At 40.6% G+C, this 25,545-nt stretch overlaps 1 long non-coding RNA gene across 1 annotated transcript in view; it reads right to left on the reverse strand.

The window, feature by feature from the left end:
* LOC138745576 (uncharacterized) overlaps positions 1 to 25,545 on the reverse strand; it is a 101,003-nt gene that overhangs the window by 16,620 nt on the left and 58,838 nt on the right. The window contains exons 2-4 of the long non-coding RNA XR_011346347.1: positions 11,095 to 11,168; positions 10,002 to 10,075; positions 9,361 to 9,432 (exon numbers count right to left, since the gene is read on the reverse strand). This is a non-coding gene — a long non-coding RNA (uncharacterized lncRNA). The remainder of the gene's footprint in view (positions 1 to 9,360; positions 9,433 to 10,001; positions 10,076 to 11,094; positions 11,169 to 25,545) is intronic.

Here is a 25,545-nt window from a genome sequence, read left to right on the forward strand (position 1 = left end):
ATTGATGGAGATTGTGGAGAAGTTCTTAGCAATCTTCACTGATTGTGGTCTGAAGGTGAGGAAATTCATGATCCAATTACACATTGGGGTATTAATTCTCAGGTCTTGGAGGATGCTGATCAGTTTTGAAGGGACGATGGTGTTAAATGCTGAACTGTACTCCACTTGATAACATCTTTCCTGTGGCACACTGATCAAAACTGAACACAATACAACAAACAGGGCCTCACCAATGCCAGAAATAACTGTAATAAAGCCTTCTAACTTCTATACTCAGTATATTGACTGCAGAAGGCCAATGTGTCGTAGGCCTTTTAAACAACCCAATCTACTTGTGACACCACTTTAGAACATAGCACAATACAGGCCTTACAGCTCTCAAAGTTGCAGTGACCTATATATTCCTACCAAAAATACTAAACCCTTCCTACCCTATAACCCTCTATTTTATTTCATCCATGTGGCCTGTTAAAGAATCTCTTAAATGCTCCTAATTTTCAGCCTCCACCACCACCCCTGGCAAAGCCATTCCAGGCACCCACAACTCTTCTTACTCCTGATCTCTCCCCTACACTTTACCTCCCTTCACTTTGTACACATGTCTACTAGTATTTGCTATTCCTGCCATGGGGGAAAAAAAAAGTACTGGCTGTCCACCTTATCTCTGTCTCTCAGGATCCTGTAGACCTCTATTAAGTTTCTTCTCATCCTTCTTCACTCCAATGAGAAAAGTCCAAGCTCTGCTAACCATGCCTCATGAGAACACAATACTCGAAGAGTGGTGTCATCAGAGATTTGTAGAGTTACAACATGACCTCTCAACTTTTGAACTCAATCCCCCTTTCAAGGAAGCCCAACTATCCTGTCAACCTGCACGGCAGCCTTGAGAGATATACGGATTTGGACCCCAAGTTCCCTCTGCTCCTCCACACTGTTAAGTAACTGACCATTAACCCTGAACTCAGTCTTCTGGTTTGACCTTCCAAAATCCATCACTTTACACTTATAACCATTGAAATCCATCTGCCACTTTTCTGCCCAATTCTGCATCCTGTCTATACCTTACGACAACCTTCACCACAATCCACAACTCCTCCACCTTTCGCATCATCCACAAACTTACTGACCCATCGTTCTGCTTCTTCTCCTAGGTCATTTATAAAAATCACAAAGAGCAAGGGTCCCAGAATAGGTCCCTCCTGAACTCTACTGGTCTGAGCTCCAGGCAAAATACTTTCCACCCACTACTACTCTCTGCTTTCTACAATGAAGCCATTTTTTAATCCACATCTCCAAGGTTCAACGGATCCCGTGCCTCATGACTTTCTGAAAGAGTCTCTCATGAGGGACCTTGTCAAATGCCTTTCTAAAATCCATGTAGACCACATCTACCACCCTACCTTCATTAATTTTTTTTTGTCGCCTCAAAAAACTCAGTTAGGCTCGTGAGGGATGGCCTTTCCCTCACAAAGCTATGCTAACTACTCCAGAACTTCTCCAAATGCTCATAAATCTTGTCCATAAGAATCTTCTCTAATAGTTTGTACACCAGTGACCTAAGACTCACTGGTCTAGAATTCCCAGGATTCTCCCTATTACCTTTTTAAACAAGAGGACCACATTTGTCATTCACCAATCCTCCAATACCTCCTTGGTGTCCAAGGATTACTTGAAGATCGCAGCCAATGATCCAGTTATCTCTTCCCTCCTTCCCACAGCAACCTGGGGTGTATCAAGTCCGGCCACAGGAACTCATCAATCTTAATGCTTTTTAAGAAGGTCAAATTTCCTCTTCCCTAATCTCAATGTTGTGCAGCACATGTTTTTTTTATTCCATCTTCACTCTGATCGAGGTCCTTTTGTCTTGTGAATACTGAAGCAAAGTATTCATTTAGGACTTTCCCAACCTCCTTCGCCTCCAGGAACATGTTGCCTCATTTATCCTTACGTGGCCCCACCTTCATTCTCATATTCTTTCTATTTTTCGCATATTCATTGAACGCCTTGGGATTCTCCTTAATCCTACTTTCCAAGGCCTTTTCATGCCCCCCACCCCCACTTCGAACGCTCTTAAGTCCTTTTTCAAGTTCCTTCCTGGCTACCATAAATTTCTTATGGACCCTTCCCATTTCCTCCTTCCTATATTTAATGTATGTTTCCTTCTTCCTCTTAACTAGGTCTCTCACCTATTTTGTCAATCACAGTTCCCTTTTCTGACCATCTTTTCCCTTTCTCAGTGGAACAAATCTATCTGGAACTCAGTGCAAGTCATCCCTAAACATTCTCCACATTACTTCTGCGCTTTGTCTTGTGGATATTGGTTCCTAATTCACTTTCCCTAGTTAAACACTTTCCCTTTTTGTCTGTTTTTATCCTTTTCCAATGCTATGCTAAAGCTCAGGGAGTTGTAGTCACTCTCATCAAAATGCTCCCCCACTGAGAGGTCTGCCACCTGACCAGGTTCATTACCAAGTACTAGATACAGTATTGGCTCTCCTCTAGTCGGCTGGTCCACATAATGTGTCAGGAATCCTTCTTGAACATACCTGACAAATTCTGCCCCATCTATCCCACTTGCAGTCAGGAGGTGCCAATCAATATAAGGAAAGTTGAAGTCTCACAGAACAACAACCCTGTAATTTCTGCCCCATTCCAAAATCTGCCTTCTTATCTGTTCCTCAGTGTCTCGAGGGCTATTTGGTGGCCTACAGACCACTCCCAGTACAGTGATTGCTCCCTTCCTATTTCTGACTTCCACCCACATCGACTCAGTAGACATTCCCTCAACAGTGTCTTCCCTTTCTACAGCCATGATACTTACCCTGACCAGTAATGCTACTCCCCACCCACCCCCCCCCCACTTTAACTCCTATCCTATTCCTTTTAAAACACCTAAACCACAGTACCTGCATCAGCCAATTCCATCTTTCCACCAGCCAAGTGTCTGCAATGGCCACAACATCATAGTTCCACGTACTGATCCATGCTCTAAGTTAAAGTCCTTTATTCCTTATACTCATTGCATTGAAATAGACACATTTCAAACCCTCTATCTGACTACATTTATGTTTCCTCCCCTGCCTGTCCTTCCTCAAAAACCCACAAAACATTGCATCATTTTTTCACCTTCTGCCTGTTCTCTGCACTCACCCTCTGATTCCCATTCCCCTGATTAACTAGTTTAAACCCTCCCCACCAGCTCTTGCAAACCTGCCCACCAGGATATTGGTCCCTTTCCAGTTCAAGTGCAGCCCACCCACTTTGTATGGGTCACATCTTCCCCAGAAGAGTTCCCAATGATCTACATCTCTGACTGCTGCCCCCGCACCAATTCTTCAGCCATGCATTCATCTGCCACAACTTCTTATTCCTACTCTAACTGGCGCATGGCACAGGCAGCAGTCCCAAGATTACCACTCTTGAAGTCCTGCTTTTCAACTTCTTTCCGAACTCCCTATATTCTCTCCAGGACCTCATCCCTATTTCTACCTATATCATTGGTACCAGCACTGACCAAGACATCTGGCTGCTCACTGTGTATCTGTATTCCTAAATCGCTCTGCTCGACAACACTCCCCAGATCCCGATCATTCATTGTCCAGGTCCTACCCATGTTAGGCCTCACATACCTCTGTATTAAATTACATCAGCCATTCCTCTCTCCCCCTCCCCACACCCAGCTGCATTCTTTGGCAACTGACTTCACTAGTTACAACCAGCAAAATCTGAAGGAATATTCTGGTCTAAAATCTGACACTTCTGAAATATGGACAAGACAAAGAGCAGTGAAAGAAATAGCTAATATTCAGGATTATAATTCAAAATACCAGCAAATTTCACAACATGCAAGTGAATTTTATATGTGTGTAACTCAATTTTATTGGATTGGTGCATGAAATGGTTTTAGACAGGTCGGTAAGCAATCAACAGCCATTGTGAGCTACCACTCTGAATACTTATCTTGATTTCTCTCACTCCAGGTGGGAGCACATAGATGAGAAGATCACAGATTGCTGAAGATATTTTTAATCACACATTCAGCTGTAACAACAGGCACTACATGATCTCCTTATCAACAGTCAAACCACTTGATGCTATTCATTTTCTTGCTGACTAAATTCAGCAAATTAAACAAAAGGCTTTTTTTAGATATTTAAGCAGATATAGTGCATTCATAAATTTAAAATGAGTTGCTCTCCCTCTGTGAGCCAAATAGCAGCAAATCAGGAGACACAAGAGACTGCAGATCCTGACATCTGAAGCAAAAAAAAACAAACTGCTGGAATAAGTCAGAGGGCCAGGTAGCCAAAGGGATGGTTGACATTTTGGTTTGTGCAGAATTCAGAATCAAACCAATTATTAACAAAAATCATGTTTAAAGGGTTGGAGAGGAAAAGTTCAGGCTTTGTGTTTTGTCTTGGCATTATGAGCATTTTATTTTGCTGAGATACTTCCCAAAAGTTAGAAGTAAAACACGAAAATCTGCAGACACTGTGAATGAAGTAAAAACACAATGCTGGAGAAACTCAGCATGTCAAACAGTGTACTTTATTATAGCAAAGATAAAAATACATTATTGATATTTCAGGCTTGAGCCCTTCATCAAAGTATGGAAAAATATCAGCAGGTGTCCGAATAAAAAGGTAAAGTATATCGATGACTACATCAGGGTTGCCTCATACACCCACGTTGAGTTTGTCAACTTTATTCACTTCACTGCCAACCTCCACCCCAATCTCAAACTCACCTGGTTCAGCACTAATAACACACTATCCCTTTTGATGCGGTGAAGAGAAAGGGTCTTTTTTTCCCATTCAACTTGGTCACGTCCTAAGATAAAACTTATTTTGGGTAGACTTTCAAAACTTTTTAGAACAAATAACAGGTATACCATTTCCATTAAACCCAGATTTATTTCTAATGGGAAACATAGAGGGAACAAGATCCAAACTAAAATTGTCAATAGATCAAATTAAATTGTTAAAATAGCAAGGAAATGCATTACAGTGACTTGGAAATCGAACATATATAGATATGGAAAGATGGAATAAAGAAATCCAAAGCTGTATCCCTTTAGAGAAAATTACATACAATTTATGAAATAAATACCCTATAGTTTTGTGAATTATGAGCACGTATACAAATTTTGGGAATAAATATGTAGAAATGTTCTTCCAGCCTCTTAAGTCCTGTGTTAACCTTCTTCCTTAAAATCTGTTGAGTCCTGTGTGTTGGGCGAGGGAGGCACGATACTCCAGGCAATTCATGATACTATACCATATATAATTCTTCATATCCATATATTATTCTTTGGGGGGGAGGGGGTTATAGCCATCATGTAATGAATGAAAACTTTTTAGTTTGAATATTTTTTTTTGTATAAAGATGTATTCATTATATGTATATGAAAATGTTTAAAACAAATATTAAAAAAACACTACCCTTTTTGGATCTCTTTGTCTCCATCTCAGGAGACAACCTTTCCACCGACAAACCCACCAACTCCCACAACTACACTTCCTCACACCCTGTCCTCTGTAAGGACTCCATTTCCTTCTCACAATTTCTCTGTCTCCACTGCATCTGTTCCCAAAATGAGGTCTTCCATTTCAGATCTTCTGAAATGTCAGTCACAAACATGGCTTCCCCTCCACCACCATCAACTCAGCTCTCACCCACATCTCCATTTCCCACTCATCTGCCCTGGCCACCTCTGCCCCAGATGCAACAAACAAAGGATTCCCCTTGTCCTTAATTAGCAACCCACCAGTCTCCACATTCTCCAGAATTTTCAGCACTTACAAAAGGACTGCACTAACAGACACATCTTACCCTCTCCCCACCTCTCTGCCTTCCATAGGGACTGCTCCCTCCTTGACCTTCTCGTGCACTTATGCCTCCCATCTAATTGTTCCCCAGCATCTTCCCTGTGGACACAGGAGGTGCCACATGTGCCCACACCTCCACCCTCACCACAGTCTGAGACTCCAAACAGGCCTTTCAAGTGAAGTAACATTTTACTTGTGTATCCACAAGACTGCTCCCTTTGTGGCCTTTTTGATATTACATCAAAAAGACAGGACGCAGACTGGGAGATCGGTTCAATGAGCGCCTTCAGTACAAAGAGTCAGAGAGGAGTTTGGAGTCTGTGGCATCTTGGGTATATTCAAGATGGATGCCTCCACGAGGTCTTGTCTGAATAAGATCTGCTTTAGCTAATACATATAGTTGTTTAAAAAGAACCCAGGTTTCTTTATCGTAATAAAAGGAACTGATGTTCCAGGATGGGAAGAAACAGTACCAGGAGTGAAAGAACACTCAACCCCAACCCCAACCAGCAGTGTGAAGAGTGAGTATCAGTCAATAGCAGCAAAGATATGGAAAATGTAAAGGTTCCTTTCGCTGTAAATTGGACAGAAATGTCGACCATGTGTGGAGTTTGTTTAAAGAAAGATTTGTGCTATACCTGCAAGCTTTTAGAATCAAAAGCAAACAGGATACATGGAAGATTGCAATGCTACTTACCGTGGGACCTCAAGCACTAGAGGTTTTCAAAACATTTATTTTTGCCAAGGCAGAAGACTAGAGCAAATACAACAAAGTTATTGAGATGTTTGATGAACACTGTTCACTAAAGAAAAGTTAAATATTCGAGAGGTAAGAGTTTCACTCATGCATGTAGCTGCAGGGAGAGAGCTTTGATACTTTTTTTTATAAACAGACTTAAAATTAAAAGCAAGAACATGCAATTTTGGGTCACTGCAGGATTCAATGATCTGTGATCAAATTGTGTTCAGGATTATTGATAAGAAAATAAGGGAGAGGTTGCTGTGAGAGACAGAGTTTACCTTAGCTGGAGCTGTGAAGATCTGCCACACCAGTGAATTCCCTCTGTAGCACATGAAAAAGTTTGGTGATAGTGTAAAAGCCAGTGAAAATGAAGGCATAGCCCACAGTGTCTAGATACATACACAAACAAAATATGAGATATATTCATTTGTAAATGATGTGGCACTCAACATGCACCAAAACAATTCACAGCCTATGGAAAATTTGGAAAAGTCTGTAACAAGTTCAAAGCAATGTTTTTCCAAGGGAACCTAAACAGAAGTACTACTGTACATGCGATAGAAGAAACTGCCCTCAATTATACACCTCCACCACCTAAAATGACAGAAAGAGAAGACAACAAAATGAACTGACCCAATATGTAAAAGTAGAAGACACAAATTCCTTGTTTATTTTTATTAAGTGACGATACTGTTTAACGGGTTTAATGTATTATATAGATTGAACTTTGAATAAATGGGAGGGGGGTGAGGGAGAGAGGGAAGGGATGGGGGGAAAACGGGGAGAAAATGACACTATATATTCAAGAGAAAAATGTTTGTATGTATTTTGGTCAGTACGGTTCACAGTGTGAAAAATTTTTAAAAATTTAAAAATAATACACTTTTCATGGGCAAGGTAGTGCAGAAAGATAATAAACCAACAGACACTGAACAGCCAAGCATGAACAGAGTCGAGTAGAACCAAGTGGACTGTGTCACTCCATATAAATGGAACAAATATTCCTTTCAAGCTGGACACGGGGGCAAAGGAACCCATGATAATAACTGAGGTACCAGTAGAACCATGGCAGAAAGTTGAGACTGATCTGTTCCACATGGATGGAAATAATTACTTGCTGGTTATTCATTATCTATCGAACTATCTGGAGATTGCACTGCTTCCTAACATGTCTGCTGCTTGTGTGAAAAAATATATGAAATTGATCTTTGCAAGACATGGGCAAAACATAGAAGTCTAGTTTAAGGACTCTTACTTTGCACGTTATTTATTTTTTCTATATTTGCAGTCCATTTGTTTACATTTTTCTTTCTTGACCTTTCTCCCTTTTATATGAATATCTTTCTTCTTGAGTACAGTTTACAGTTACAGATAAGCATGAATTCTACCCGGCCCATAGGGAAAAAAGAATTTCAGCCTGAATACGCATGAGATTATCTGATCTCAGAAGCTAAGCATGCTCAGGACTGGTCAGTATTTGGAGGGGAGACCGCCTATGAACACCAGGTGCTGTAGGTGTTCGTGAGGAGCACTGGACAAAGTGGAAACTCTCTGACTGCCTTATGGAAAACAAAAGTTAAAGATTTTCATATATGTTACATTCTAAATATAGCAATATCATGATAGACAACGAGATAGACAACAGACTCGCCAAGGCAAATAGCGCCTTTGGAAGACTACACAAAAGAGTCTGGAAAAACAACCAACTGAAAAACCTCACTAAGATAAGCGTATACAGAGTCGTTGTCATACCCACACTCCTGTTCGGCTCCGAATCATGGGTCCTCTACCGGCATCACCTACGGCTCCTAGAACGCTTCCACCAGCGTGGTCTCCGCTCCATCCTCAACATTCATTGGAGCGACTTCATCCCTAACATCGAAGTACTCGAGATGGCGGAGGCCAACAGCATCGAGTCCACGCTGCTGAAGATCCAGCTGCGCTGGGTGGGTCACGTCTCCAGAATGGAGGACCATCGCCTTCCCAAGATCGTATTATACGGCGAGCTCTCCACTGGCCACCGTGACAGAGGTGCACCAAAGAAGAGGTACAAGGACTGCCTAAAGAAATCTCTTGGTGCCTGCCACATTGACCACTGCCAGTGGGCTGATATTGCCTCAAACCGTACATCTTGGCACCTCACAGTTCGGCAGGCAGCAACCTCCTTTGAAGAAGACCGCAGAGCCCACCTCACTGACAAAAGACAAAGGAGGAAAAACCCAACACCCAACCCCAACCAACCAATTTTCCCCTGCAACCGCTGCAACCGTGTCTACCTGTCCCACATCGGACTTGTCAGCCACAAACGAGCCTGCAGCTGATGTGGACATTTACCCCCTCCATAAATCTTCGTCCGCGAAGCCAAGCCAAAGAAGAAGAATAACATGACAATAATGAAACCTTTACCTTTATGTGACGCCATGGCAATAAATTTGAAAAGGCTCCAATCCAAGACCAGAAGGTAAGTTTCTGGGTGCAGGAAAGTACCTTATCCTCTTACCACTACTTCATCCCTATCCTTACCTTCCAACATCCGATGAGATGCTTGAGCCTAAGAACCTGAGTTGGCCGGGATTAATCCCACAAGACAGTTTAAATCAGAAGCTTCCAGCAGCATTGATCAATCTGCCTCCTGCAAACAGGTTGTCTGGTCAACCTCTATTCCACTTCTATTAAAGCTGGAATTGGACAGGTAGGAGCAGCTCGGTTTAGTAGCCCCATTTCATTTGACCACTTTTGAAAGTTAAGTTCCATCTCACATGATGGCCAGCTGTCTGTCCTTTCTCTTACCTTGATTTACAGCAACACATGAATTCTAGATGACCGAATATTCCCGACTGCAATGTGACTTTATCACCCCATCTGCAATAACATGAAGTTGGAAGTGGTTTAGAACCAGCCTGTGGAATCACTGAGGCATTCTAGCACAGAAGGAGGCTTTCAGCCCATTGCATCTCTTACCATTAGTCCTCTCTACTCTATCCTCATAGCTTGCAAGTTTAATTCCATCAAGTGGACCCTTTCAAATTCAATGATCATATGTCATTAGCATTCACTATGTGGGGTCCTTCTTTCCACCCCCCCCCCCCACTTCCCAGCAGTATTCCTCATCTAAAACATCTAAAAGGTAACTGAAATTTATTTTTAATAATAATGTTTTATATCCCTTGCTCGTTGAAATTCTTACTTGCTGCAGCAAAACAGGTAACTTGGTAAAACAAAAACAATATATTAAATCAAAAACAGATAATAAATCCAAAGATAGCTGGATAATAAACCTTCAAAGTTCCCACAGAACAATAAAGTGGTATTGCAATCGTACATTATTGCTTCATCCCGACAGAACCCCAAAGCTATGCCTTTACTGACTTCAGAAATACAATATCTCTAACTTTGATCATCCCAAGTAGAAAACACCAAATAGCTTTTACCATAATCTAGGCTTTGAAAGCAGAGGCTACTTGATCCTGCCTGGAAGTTGTTTTTTCCTGCCCACAGCTGCCGCCTGTAATGAAGCCATGAGATGATTGTGAAAGTGTAAAGGTCCTTAATCACCAGACATTCTACTCAGCTGTGCACTCTCAGATGGTTGATGCATTTCAATATCACTTTAAAAATAGAAGTTGTTCAAAGCAATTTTGACATTTCTCACTCTCCCTCTGCATAAATAGACTATCTGGTCAGGGTAGCCCACTGATATTTCTCACTGTCACTCCATATATAGAATAGGTGATTGGTACTTTGGTGACATGCTCTCATTTCTTGGTCTGAAAGTATAAATGAGGTGGCTACCAGTGGGAAACTCTGACATTTCTCAAACTAATGTTGGAAATATGATAACTTGCTGACAGTTGTCATAATAAAGGGGGGCGGGGAATGTTCCATTGCCGAAGAATTTGGCACTGAAAGTAACAGTAAATGGCATAGTAATAGCAACCCTAGACAGCTCTTATTTTTCAAGCATGTTTTGTTAAAAGCATGCATAGTAATATAGCAGTGGTTCTCAACCTTTTTCTTTCCACTCACCTACCACTTTAAGTATTCCCTATGCCACTGGTGCTCTGAGATTAGTAAGAGATTGCTGAAGGTGGTTTGTGGATGGAAGGAAAAAGCTTGAAAACCACTGTTTTAATCATACCTAATTGACTCGTTATGTGCATGGTTTCATAACTCCAAAGGAAATAGGCCAGTGACAATTTATCTCAAGCAAAATATTTCAATAGCAATTGGGTCTAGAGCAGTGGTTCTCAACCTTGCCTTCCCACTCACATACCACATTAAGCAATCCTTACTAATCACAGAGCACTGATGGCATAGGGGTTACTTAAAGTGGTATATGAGTCGAAAGAAAAAGGTTGAGAACCATTGTAATAGAGCTTCAAGTCATCCTTTGAGGTTTGACTCTCCAGTTGAGTTTTGAAGATGTGACGCATTGCCAGTGTCAATTTGAAGAGATGTTAAGCAAATGGAATTGAAATCACTTAACTCTTTTTAATGGCATTTAAAGTACCCTTGTGAGATTACCTTAGTGCTGTTTGTAAAAGTTGTGGAAAGGTCGAGATCTTCAAAACATAGCTTGTTCTTTTATTATCATCTAACTGTAAAAAGGTAAAGGTTCCATTATTGTCATGTAATACTACATTTAGAATGCAACATACATGAAATTTTTTAACTTTGTCTACTGTACGTATACAACCAAATAAAACAGCATTTCTCTCGACCACGGAGCATGCATGCACACATTATACATCCTTCACACAGCACATAATTATGACATATATAAAAAAATAACATTATATATATATAATTTACTTGTTTACTTATTCATTTACTTATTTATAAGAGATCCAAGATTACAGGATACCATTCATCACTCTCAAAGTCAGTAGAAAGAAGCTATTTCCCAGATTAGCCATCCTGATTTTGATACTCCTGATGGTAGTAATGTGGTGGATTGTAGGGGTCCTCAATAATTCTTAAGTATGCTCCCAGTGAATATCTTTCTTTCTTTTTCAATCTTTTTATTGACTTTAATGTACAATAAACTATGGATGGCAAGAATATACATTAAGATTTCAAAATACAACAATCAGTACTTAATAATAGTATCATGATCTCCCCATACTCAATCAAAGAGAAAAAATAGCAAAGAAAAACATTATAGTAAAACCCCTTGTACTAATCCACTAAAGAACAGAAAACTCAAAAAACAAAAAACTGGAAAGCCTTGGATCAGCCTTAATCAAACATAAGAAGCCTGGTCCTCATTCTAAAGAGAAACTTAATGGTAACAGGAAGGGTCAATAAATCAAAGAAACCATTAGAAATTATATCATAAGAAAATATTGTGTGAATGGGCACCAAGTTTCTTCAAATTTAACAGAGGGATAAAATGCAGAACTTCTCATTTTCTCTAAGTTCAAACAGGCCACGGTTTGAGAAAACCATTGAACTATAGTAGGCGGAGTGAGGTCCTTCCATTTTAGAAGAATTGTTCTCCTAGCCATCAAGGTAGTAACAAGCTATTATCCAATGAGCAGAAGCCAAACAATGACCTACACCTGCTCCTAAAACTCCAAAAAGAGCAGTTCAAGGATTTGATTGTAAATCAATTACAAGGATTGCAGAAAGAGTACCAAAGATACCAGACAAGACCAAAACATATGGGTCAATGAAGCCACTTGCGAATTACACCTATCTCAGATTGGATTAAAATTAGAAAAAATATGGGCAGGCTTGTACTACCTTAAATTGAATAAGGGAGTGTCTAGCACACATTGATGAAGTATTAACTAGTTTGAGAATCTTTTCCCACATCTCTTCATGTAAAGACTTGGAGCTCCTGCTCCCACACTCTTTTAAATTTTTCAGTCGATATTGGTCACAATTTTAATAACCTATCATATATGATTGCTATTAAATGCTTCAAAGAGGGATTTAAACAAAAAAGAACATCAACCATATCCAACTGATACAGCAGGGGAAAGTTAGGTGATATGGCACTCAAAAAAAGTCTAATTTGAAAATATCTAAAACAAATGTGAATTAGGTAAACTATATTTGTTTGAAAGTTGTTCAAAGAACGTAAGATAACCTTCCATAAACATATGATACCCTTGACCTCCCAAAAAGAAAAAAAAGTTCAATCATTCACTGATGGCTGAAAAAAATAATTAGATAAAGCCAGATAAAGTATTTTTTTTAATCAAAAAACCTCCGGAACTGAAACCATATCCATAATGTAAGCTTGGGTAAAAGATTAGTTATAAGTTTACTAAACTTAGTAAGAGAAAAAGAAAGGGCAGCCCCCAATAGGGAAACTATTAAAAATTTTTTGACTGATTTCAGTTCCATGACGGATGTTCAAGTTTATCAGAATAATAAATCCAGAATATGATATATACAATATTAATTGCCCAATAGTAGAATTCAAGATTGGATAATCCCAAGCCCCATTCTTTTTCAACTTCTGTAATTGAACTTTACTTAGCCTCGTACCTTTTATTCTTCCAAATATAGAAAGATACCTTGGAATCAATAATATCAAAATATGATTTGGGGGATAAAAATTGGAATGGCTTGAAATAAATACAAAAATTTAGGTAAAATAGTGAATGTCATCAAAAGACTAAAGGAAGACCCCAGTGATCTTCTCAGTTGTTTTAACGATCCACTGTATTTGATTTCCGGTCTGATGTTCTGCTGCTACCATACTACACAATGATGCAACCAGACAGAACACTCTGTAATGGAGAGATCATGGCCGCCACATGGTGGCACTGCCGGGCTCCTATTTGGAGGATACATCGCATGCCAATCAAGGCCAGACTCACCCCAAGCTATTAAGGTGACCTTTGTGATTGGGCCGTTCAAATTACCAGGTACAGGGCTCCAGACAGCCTGCCTGGACTTAGCCCTGACTTTCACCTAATTGGCCCGGCTGACCCCTGCCAAGCCCCTGCACTTGGCTTTGTGCCACTGGTCACAGCAGCCAATGGGGCCCAGCCTGCCCCTGAGTGATTGGCCTCCCAGTACCTGCGTAAGGATTATAAAGGACCATGTTTTCCTTTGCTCTCTCTCACTTGACTCCACGTAGCCTGTGAGTATCACCTTCTGTATTGGGTTGGGGTGAATCCCAAGGCCAGTTAGTTAGAGGCATGTCTGTACAGGTCAAGGGGTAGGGGCACATAGCGTTATCTTGATCTGATTGTTTACTGAATGTGTGTTTGTATCATTCCTAAGTTTTGTTGGTTTTCCCTCATTACCTGCAATGCATATTCATCCCTGGCAAACTGTGTGTTCAAGTTAATTTTGCATTTGGATTCCACTGTTTCCTCTACATCGCTTGAGAATAAACTTGTGCTTTGCACCTCGATCTCAGTCTGGTTCTTAACCTGTGGGACTCATACGAACCAAGACGGGGGCCAGTAGCCTTACCCTCCTTAAGAAGTGTAGGCCCTGATGGGCCTTCCTGACTAATGAGGTGTTGTGTATCCAGGATAGGTTGTTTATTGAACTTTTGCACTTTCCACTCTCTCCATGGCAGAGCCAATGAGGTGTATTAGAGCATAGTTGACCTTCATCCTCTTAATGTCCACAATCATCTACTGTTTTATCCACGTTGAAACTCAGATTGTTGCTCTTGCACCATTTGATAAGCTGCCCAACCTTCTATCTGTATGCCAACTCATCATTGTTGCCAATGAGGCCAAGTTTTGTATTATCTGTAAGCTTAATGATTTTGTTTGAATCTGGGAGAACAGTCATAAGTCAGCATGAGCCATGTAATCAGGTTCAGCAAAGTCATCTCTATTGATCCAGTGCAATTTTTCACAGGTGTAGCCACAGAGGTATGATTTCTGCAGCCAATTCTGAAAATGACTTCAGACTCAACCATTAATTACAAAGAAGAATTTCCCAATCAAAAGAATGTGTTGCCATTTTTAAAAAGTCCAAACCACTGGTTGGCCAATATTCATCCCTCATTCAACATCCCCCCCAAAAATGATGTTGTCACTTTCATGATATCATTCATGTGACCTTGCTAGAGGAAACTGATTGTGACATTTCTTAAATCATAAAAGGTTATTTCTAGAGGAATTTGCCAAGGTTTGGTATGACATTGAAAACCCTGGCAAACTTCTACAGATACTTGGTGAAAGTGTGCTGACCAGCTGCATCATGGTCTCATACGGCGACACCAACACCCCCGAGTATAAAGCCCTGCAAAAAGTATTGTATGAATATATTTATGGAAAATGAAAAAAATAAAATATTTTAAAAGAATGTGCTCTAATTATGACATTTTGTTTTTTTTTAAATTTTGTTGCACATTGTGTACTTTAAATATCAATAAAAATATTTTTAAAAAGAATGTTGAAAGACATGGACAGAGTAGATGTGGAATGTGGGAGAGTCTAGGACTGGAGGGCACAAATTCAAGATTGAAGGGCATCCACTTAGAGCAGAGCTATGGAGGTATTTCTTGAGACAGAAGGTGGTAAATCTGTGGAATTTGTTCCCACAGGCAGTTGTGGAGGCTAGGTCATTGGATATATTTAAGGGAGATTGATAGGCTCTTGATTTGCCAGGGCATCAAAAATTATTGGGAGAATGCTGGGCAGTGGGACTGGGTAAGAAAATAGATCAGCTCATAATTCAATGGCAGGGAAGACTCGATAGCCTTTCTGCTCCTATGTCTTATGGTCTTTTTATGGAAAGAATTACGAAATAATCAGCCCCAAGAGTCATCCATTACATTCAATTCTGGTGGTCTGTATACTGTAGCTGTACCTATAGTCTATTCACATCCCTTATAAGCAAAGATTATTGATTACAATTAAAACATTTCCAGCATTCCCAGTCTTTTGCAGAGATTTCAGTTTTCCATTACCTTTTGTGTAAAGAAATGCTTGCTGATTTTACTTCTATTTTAAGATTATGACACCTGGTTCTGATTTCCCCAGAAGACTCTATATATTTCAATTGCTTCCTCTTTTTTTGCAAATACTGCACTAGCAAGCAATGATTTGTACATCAATATTTAATTTCTTCTTTTTTATAGTACCAATTTTTTGACCTGTCCCATAAAATTTCCCTTCACTGATTTTGTTCTTCCATAAGTTTGCTTATTCATTCACCAAGCCTGTACCTTTATGACCATATTGGCTCCATCTACACAATTTACACTCACTCTAAATCAGAAATTGCAATCCTCAGCCATAAATTATAGTGACTGGCAACTCCTAATCCAGAAAGGAAAATGCTAAAGGCTATTTTAATTAAGTATTTTGCTAATTCTAACAGCAACAGAATCTACAAAGCACCTTATAAGTGAAACTGTCTGACCCTAATCCCCCCCTGACATTTTTTTAAATTCATTCTCGTGGTGTGAGCTTTACTGGCTGAGCCGGAATTCAGATACTCATCCCTACAATTACTGTTGAGAAGATGGAGGTGAGCTGCCTTGACCTGCTGCAATCCTTAAAGTGTGGGAATACAAACAATGGTGTCAGAGGTCAGAGAGAGAGAGAGAGAGAGAGAGAGAGAGCGAGAGAGAGAGAGTTCCAGGATTTTGTCCCTGCAATGTGAAGCAACAGCTTCTAAGTCAGGATGCCAACTTCTGATAGTATTCCAATAGTCATCTTTTGAGTTTTTTTTGCGGGGGGAATATTAATTAAGATAATGAATTTGGAATGTGTTGTCTCAGGAATGTTGGAAAGTTACTTCAGTCCATCCTGGTGATAGGATAAACCACTACCACTGTGCATTGGTGGTATACACAAATGGTCCTGGATGGAGTGTATTTCAAGCAGGCTGTTGTCTCATGTGGAGCTTCTTGAGTGGTGTTGACGCTGCACTTATTCCATCACACTCCTGACTTAAGCCTTGTAGGTGATGCAGGCCTTTGGGAAATTAAGAGATCAATCACTCGCCACAGGATTCCTAGCCCAGGACTAGATCTTATAGCCACGTGTATATGCCCTCCAGTTCAATTGCTAGTCAATGGTAACCCCAGATTATTGATTGTGGAGGATTCAGTGGTGGTAATGACATTGAATTACAGGAAGTGATAGCTGCATTTCCTATGCTGGAAATCAGTCTTGCCTGGCAGTTTTAAACATTATTTCAGGGTAAATACCCTCCACATGGCCAAAACATTAACCAACTTTCCACAGAAAGAATTAAGTAGTGCAGTGGTTTTCAAACTTTTTCTTTTCACAAAGTATTCCCAATGCCATAGGTGTTCTGTGATTAGTAAAGCATTGCTTAAAGTGGGATGTGAGTGGAAAGAAAAAGTTTGAAAACCACTGTTTTAATCGAACCTAATTGACTCATAATGTGCACAGTTTCATAACGCCAAAGGAAATGGGCCAATGGCAATTTTCTCAAGCAAAATATTTTAGTAATAACTGGGTCTCGAGCAGTGATTCTCAACCTTCCCTTCCCACTCACATCCCACCTTAAGTAATCCCTTAAGTAATCACAGAGCACCTATAGCATAGAGATTACTTAAGGTGGGATGTGAATGAAAAGAAAAAGTTTAAAAACCACTGATGGTTTTTGCATAAAATATTTTGAATTTGCAAAAAAATTTCAAGGATTGTCTTGTCACTCCTCCACAATTTAAAAATGGTATTTAAAATATTTTTTTTCGTACTTCTTGGAAAATAACTTTCATAGCCCAAAGACAAAATTGCAAGATGTGTCTGTTGGTAAAAATATCCAGGAACTGAACACATAACTGTACCATAACTTCCTATGTTCCCACAGAAATCCAATTCTAATAGGAATGCATTGAATGCCATACTGGTTCAGTGGTGTACAGTGACCCTATTGGAGCAGCAAATCTTCTAATGGGCAGTATAGAAAGTGATTGGAGTATCCAGTGAAGCCATGAAAGGTTTCGGGGGAAATGTAAAAAAAATCCAGATTTGTCTGCTTCACTGATCCAATGATGAAGCCAAACTTTGTCCATCTCTCATACTGTTGTGGTAAGGCTGTCATTTACATTTTCATTGGAGAGTGGTATTTAAATATTTAAACATCTTGCACACTTGCTCCAGAGAAGACCTGAACTGGCCCCAGTGTATTATAGGCAATTGTATAAATTGATTCCTTTTTAATCTTTTGTCAGTTTAACAAGTTTTTTAAGAATATATTTAATTGATAGTTACTGCAGAAAGGACAAGCGGGGATGGTCTTTAGTTGATAAGAAAAACTGAAAACTGGCCTTGTTTCCATGTCTTATTGCTGTGAGACAGATTAATGGCCCTATCCATTCCAGAGTTGCGATGGGTGATTCCTTTGAGAATATTGTTAACTAATTTTGTCAAGATAAGGCTTTGATAAGATGTGTAGAACGTTTCTTGTTAAAATTGAATTCAACTTGTGAATCCTTTGGCAACAAGTGATTCTCTAGAAAAGAAAAATATAATGAAGGCTATTGGAGTAAATACTTCAGAAATTTAATGCATCTTGGGCTAAAGCTCTGCCGGGGCATGATAAATTTATCTGTAGCTTGTATTGCAAATGTGGAATAAACTATGGAAATATTAATTTATATAAGTAATGGATATCTTTTTGTGCATGTATTTTTGTATATACAGTATAAATATTAAAATATATACAGTGTATACACAAGCATACATGAATGCATAAACACATGTAATTATTATTATTATTATTAAAATAAATAAGGTGACAATTTCAGGATAAAGGGCCATCAATTTAAAGCAGAAGTGCAGAAAAATATCCTAAAGTACTAAACCCTGCCTACCCAGAAGGTTGTGAGTCTGTGGAACTTGTTGTCACAGGCGATGGTGGAACCAAGGTTGTTGGATGTATTTAAGGCAGAAATTGACAGGTATTTGATTAGTCAGGGCATCAAAGGTTATGGGGAGACCGAGAAGTGGGGCTGAGTGATAAGGATTAGCTCATGATTAAATGGCAGAGCAGACCTGACAGGCTGATTGGCCTACTTCTTCTCTTGTATCTTTTGATCTTGATATTGGCAATAAAGGCTTATTTCCCTTATTTTCCACAGATCTAAAAATACTGTTAGAGCCTCAATATTTTGTAGACTAACAAATTATAAGTTGGAATATCAATCTCCTTGCAGGTTTTCAGGCTTGGCTGATGCAGGTACCAGGGTTTCGGTGTTTTAAAAGGAATAGGATGGGAGGTAAAGGAGGGGGGGGGTGGGAGGAAGAGTAGCATTACTGGTCAAGTATCATGGCTGTAGAAAGGGAAGTCACTGGAGAAGGAATGTCCACTGAGTCGATGTGGATGGAAGTCAGAAATAGGAAAGGAGCAATCACTGTACTGGAATGGTCTATCGGCCCCTGATATTGACTGGCATTTCCTGACTGAAAGAAGGATAGATGGGGCAGAATTTGTCAGGTGTTCAAGAAATAATCTTGACACTGTATCTGGACCAGCTGATCAGAAGGCAAGCCATACTGGATCTAATTCTGGGTAATGAACCTGGTCAGGTGGCGGACCTCCCGGTAGGGGAGCATTTTGGTGAGAGTGACCACAACTCCCTGAGATCTTGCATAGCTATGGAAAAGGATAAAAGCAGACAAAATAGGGAAGTCCTTAATTGGGGAAGGGCTAATTATGATGAGATGAGGCAGGAAATGGCGAGAGTAAGTTGGAAACAGATGATCAAGGGTGAAAGCACCAAATTAATATGGAGGAAGTTTAGGCACCACTTGTGTTGGGTTCAGGATAGATTTGTCCTATTGAGAAAAAGAAAAGATGGTAGGAAAAAGGAAATGTTGTTGACAAAGCAGGTGGGGCCGCTAGTCAAGAGGAAGAAGGGAGCATATATTAGATACAGGAATGGTTCATATGAAGTATATGGTAGCCAGGAAGGAGCTTGGGAAAGGACTTGGGAGAGCTTGAAGGGGCATGAGAAGGCCTTGGCATATAGGATTAAGGAGAACCCCGAGGCATTCCATGTATATTTGAAGAACAGAAGAATGACCAGAATGAAGCTGGGGCCACTAAAGAATAAAGGAAGCAACATGTTGGCTCCAGAGCCAACTCCAAACTCCAGAGGAGTTTGGGGAGGTCCTAAATGAATACTTTGCTTTTGTATTCACAAGAGAAAAGGACCTTGATCAGAACTTGAGGTCGGAATAGAACTGGTTTGTGTATTGGACAATGTAGAGATTAAGGAAGAGGAAGTGTTGTATTATCTTAAAAACCTACCCCAGGTTGCTGTGGGAAGTGAGGGAAGAGATAGCTGGGGCAGTAGCTATGACCTTTGAGTCCTCTTTGGCAGCATTAGATGTGCTGAAGGATTGGAAAATGGCAAATGTGGTCACCTTTATTTAAAAAAAGTAATCAGGAGAATTCTGGGAATTATAGACCAGTGAATCTTGGGTCAGTGGTGTGTAAACCATTGGAGAGGATTATTAAGGATAGGATCTATGAACATTTGGAAGTCAGTGACTAGTGAAGTACCGAAAGGATCTGTTCTGGGACTCCACTCTTTGTGATTCTTATAAATGAGCTGGATGAAGAGGTGGAAGGATGGGTCAGAAAGTTTGCAGATGAAACAAAGGTTTGGGGAGTTGCGGATGAAGCTGAAGGTTGTCGAAGGTTACAGGATGCAGAGTTGGGTGGAAAATTGGTAGATGGAGTTCAATCCAGATAAGAATGAGGTAATAAATTTTGGAAGGTCAAATCAGAAGGCTGAGAACTGGGTTAATAGTTGGTTGCTTAAGAGTGTGGATGAACAAAGGGACCTTGGGGTCCAAATCCATACATTCCTCAAGGTCACCACACAGGTTGATAGGAAAGTTAGGAAAGCCTAGGGGATGATGGGCTTCATTAATGGGTAAATTAGTTCAAGAGTAGAGAGGTCAAGTTGCAAATCTATAAATCTCTGGTAAGATCACACTTAAGAGAGTGTTGTGTTCAGTTCTGGTCACCTCATTACAGGAAGGATGTGGAAGCTATGGAGAGGGTGCAGAGGAGATTTACCACGATGTTACATCAATTGGAAAATAAATCTTATGCGGCAAGGTTAGCAGAGCTGGGACTTTACTCTTTTGAGCATAGAAGGATGAGAGGGGTCTTAATAGAGGTCTACAAGATTATGAGAGGCATAGATGGGGTGGACAGTCAGTGTCTGTTTTCCAGGGCAGGAACAGCAAACACCAGAGGACATATGTTTGAAGTGAAGGGAGGGGAAACATCAGGGGTGTTTTTTACAAAGGAAGTTGTGGGTGCCTGGAATGTCTTGCCAGGGATGGTGGTAGAGACTGAAATAACAGGGACATTTAAGAGAATCTTAGATGGGCACATGGATGGAAGAAAAATAGAGGGTTACAGGGTAGGGAGGGTTTAGTACTTAAGGAATATATAGGTCAGCACAACATCGAGGGCTGAAGGACCTGTACTATGTCATACTAAACCTCTGCAAACTCCTGAGGAAGTAGAAGCACTGATGTGCTTTCTTTACAGTGCCATTTGTGTGTTAGATCCAGGAAAGATCCTCTGAAATACAGTATTGACTCCCAAGAATTAAATTTGCTCACCCTCTCTACCTCTGATTTCTCCCAATGATTATTGGATCATACACCTCTGGTTTTCCCTTCTTGAAGTCAACAATGAGACTAAACATTGTGATACAAACTAAGCACTACACATGACTCCAGGTGCCCCCTGGATCAGGGAGCATATTCAAATTACACATCAGGAGTTTGAACTGGTTGTTTTTGTATGTTTCTGGGGTTGGTTGATACACAATTTGGTTTTTGATAGAGCCATCAACATGAAATTCATGAATGATATGTGGGCACCAATTCAAGAGGAGAATGAAGCAAGTTCTACCATCTGTCCTTTGAAGAAGAATTACCCCTGGCAGCATGAGAGAACAGAAAATGATTGATGCCCTCTTTCTCTGGGCTGACTGTAATACTGCTCATAACTTTATAGTAACTCATCACCAGAAATATCTGCTGACATCCTTGGTGTTTACAAATAGGCCTACATGGCATAATGTTTTCATTAGTGTCAACATTTTAGATGAGGATGCATGTGGTGCAGATGTTTGGTTTTATCACCAGACTTCTTGCTGTCTAGACTTTCTGATTCGCATTTTAATGGCAGTCATAACCCATTTAATATAAACTGTCAAGATTAAATCAATGCCAATCAGTTTTTGATGCCTTTAATGGAATGTAAAGAGTAAATTGTTATGTTTCTCTGTGAATAACAAGTCACACATGCAGTTGCTACACATTGGAATACCAGAAGAACACTGGCTATAATTTGATAAATATAAAGGCCAGCAAAGTCCTATTGATGTGATATGACCTTATATACTTCCTTGTGTTCAGTGCATAATGTGCAACAGTGCATTCTTGTATAATTATTTATGTGTAGTACATTGGAAACAGCTGCCATCAAAGGAATATCTAAGATGAATTGATTGCATGATAATTGTGCTTTGGGTTCTTAATTTCCTCTCCTGGTTGCATGTTCAGTTAAAACTGCACATAGTCATCTTTGAGCTAGAGCAGATTCTGTAAAACACCTCTTCAGACAAAAAAAAAGTACCCCCACTCTAAAAACCAAGCCTTGAAAAGCTTTGATTCCTGAACATTATACAGAAGTATTAATTAAGTTGTTGTCAAAGCTCCATGCATTGAAATAAAGGAGTTTAAAAGCGTGGTGGCAGAGCTCAGGCCTTCCACCAACCAATAGTTATTCTGTCCTTCAACTCAACATGCCTCACTCCCACATTGGTACCATTGCCTACAGAATTGATTCCCAAAATGAAGCATTGCCAGATGACTGCGAGGGGAATTACCAAGACAGACAGGAAAATAGTAACCACTAAAGAATCCACACCGCCATGCCTTTAAACACAGCCCAGGAGTCAGTGTACAAGTGGGTGGGCCTGGTTTCTCAGAGGATCAGGACCACAACTGCCAACTCAGCTAGCTGGTTGGACCCCCCTCCCCCCCCATTATTTCTTGCCGCTCTTCCAGGGGCTGAGCCATCAATGAACCAGGATCAGATCATCAAAGGGCTTGTCCCATCATACAGGAGATGGGTTAATAGTTCAGTTTCTCACACTGGGGGCTGTTGCTGTCAGGCAGTGACATGACCTGCTCGTGGAGGACACTCACCCCATTGGGGTCTGCCTCAGCCCAGTCCGTGAGTTACCACTTCCATTTAACAACAGAGGGCCATTGAACACAGCCCTCCTTGTGAGTGGAATCGGCAGACATGCTTGGGAGGTGCAGCCAGAGTATGACAGGCTCAGTGGTGTTTAGTGACTAGGAGAGCTCAGTAGCATGCCAGCAGCTGCCTGTCAAAGAGGATGTAGCAGGTTACTGCTTCAGGGAGGGTCCTGGTCCAGAACCCGAGTGGGACTTGGTGGCCCCACATCTGCCACAGGCTCTTCTTGGCCACTGTGTTGGTGGCAGAAACCTGCCACTCAAAAAGAACCCCACTCTGTTTGGGGGGCAGTGGGAGAGCCAGCTCCACTGCCTGCTTCGAAAGCTGACTGCTGCTCAGGTCTCCACTGAAAATCGGCGGTTTTCTGTGAGACGCTATATAAGGACAGTAAGACCATAGTCACATGTGGGATATGCCGGCACCAGTACACCAGCAGTCTGTGGGTTAGGTTCCAACACTGATGCGAGAGGTTGATAGAAAACCCAGAATAGAAAGAAACTCACCTACTGTGAGGCAGCCTTTCTCAATCAAGGCAAAACACTTGAAGGAGAAATTTGCCATGAGACAATGCTCTGCCCATGGTGTTAGCTTTAGATAAGAATATATCCAAAATCCTCTATATTTTAAAAGGAGAGAAAAAAGACATGAAAAACAATATAATCAGTTCCAGGATAGTCCTCGTAGCTAGATTAGAGGCAGAGATAATTTAATATAAATAAATGAAGAATAATGTGAACAAGTGGATGCTTCTAAAAAGTCCAGAAATGACAAGAGCTTGCTTGTACCATTCGATCCAAATGCTTCATCTTCCTTTTGAGTTTAATTGTCCATTTATCAGCTACACATATGCAGACAAAAGTAAGGAACTATGAAAGCCTGAGGAATGAACTTAAAATAGTCTCAATTTTACCATCATGCAAACTTTAGTTCAGTAAGCGGTGATGTCAATTCAAAACTCACTCACTGTGGGGAAAGAAACAGGTTTGGGCTATTTTAATAGCCTGTCAAGGTACCTGCCCATTTCTGGGACAGAATTAGCACAAGTGGTCAAACATATCTTTGAGATTGCTATGTCATTTGCCTGATTTTGCTACAGGAACAGCTTCAAGATATATCATAGAGATTAAAGGCATTGTTGATAAGACCATAGTTGTCCAACAGACACTTAGTCAAGAATAGAGCAGATGCTGGAATTCTCTCCTCTGTCCCTATAGACAGAATGGTGATATAGTCCTCACCTTTCACCCCATCAAGTTCAAATTTTATTATTACCTGAATAGTACAAGTCCAATCCAACAAAACAGTGTTCTCCAGTCCTCGGTGCAAAAACATGCCAACACATATGACACACATACAGACCAATGATACATATGTAGTACGTATATACACATATAAAAATAAATAAGAATTGTTTATAAATAATAGAATTTCTGAGCGTTTGTATGAGTAGTTCTATCAGTCATTTAGCAATCTCACTACCCGTGGGAAGAAGCAATTTCTCAGCCTGATGATTCTGCTTCTCTCTTTCCCAATGGGAATAACTGAAAGATGAGTACATGGTGCTAGAGGTCCTTAATAATTTTCGGAGCCCTCTTCAAACAATGATCCTGGTAGATCACATCAATGGGATGAGGGTGTGTGGGGGGGGGTGTTGGGGTGAGTGAGACTCCATTTATCCTCCTTGCTGCTCTGATGGTCCTGTGGATTTACCTCCGATCTGATAGTCTACAGCAACAATACCATTCAATGATGCAGCTGGCTAGGATGCTCTTGATAGGCCTTTTGTAGAAAGTTGACAGGTTGATGGCCTTGCCAGCTTCAGTCTTCTCAGAAAGTGCAGTCGCTGTTGCAGCTTCCTGACAAGTCCACTTGTTAAATGGACTCTGAATAACTTGGTGCTCTCTACTTTCTCCACAACTAAGCAGAGGGTCGTCGTCCCTGATCTTCTTGAAGTCAATGATCCTTTCCTTTGTCTTGTCCTCACTGAGACTCAGGCTGTTATTCTCACACCTCTTGTCTGTGGTGTGACTCATCATTGTTGCTGATGAGGTCAACTACTGACATGTCATATGCAAACTTAATGACTCTGTTGAAGCTGGATCTGGCGTTGAGCTATGGATCAGTAACGTGTACAAGAGCAGGCTGAGCACAATGCCCTGAGATGCGACAGTGCTGATGGTGCTCAAGGTTCTGCTGCCAACCTGGACTGCAGTCTTTCCATTAGGAAGTCCAGAATCTATTTACAGAGAGCAGTGCTGAGTCCTTGAAAGTTCAGCTTCTCCACCAACCTCAGGGGAATGAGGTTGAAATCGATGATCAGCAGCCTGGCGGACATGGAAATGTCCTCCAGGTAGGTCAGGATAGAGTGAAGGGACAAGGCTATGGCATCATCAGTGGTTCTGTCTGTAGATGAATTGAAATAGGTCCAGTGTGTCTGGGAGATGCGCTTTAATGTGTTCCATTATCAGATGCTCAAAGCATTTCATAATGTTGGACGGCAGTGCCACAAGGTGGTAGTCCTTGAGGCTTGTTACTGTCACCTTCTATGATGGATGCTGTCTTGAAACCTGTGGGGATGATGGACTGCTCTGGTAACATGTTGAAGAAGTCTATAAGGACCTCAATCAGCCTCGGCATTTACCATATCATCCTTAGAGACTTCCACCAACTGTAACAAGATCCAACCACTAGTCACCCTCTTTACCACCATTTCTGGTTTCTGCAAAGACCACTCACTCTGTGATTCCCTCTTCTGCTCATTCCTTCTTATAT

The sequence above is a fragment of the Narcine bancroftii genome, chromosome 11 (assembly GCF_036971445.1).
Source record: "Narcine bancroftii isolate sNarBan1 chromosome 11, sNarBan1.hap1, whole genome shotgun sequence".
NCBI lineage: Eukaryota > Metazoa > Chordata > Chondrichthyes > Torpediniformes > Narcinidae > Narcine > Narcine bancroftii.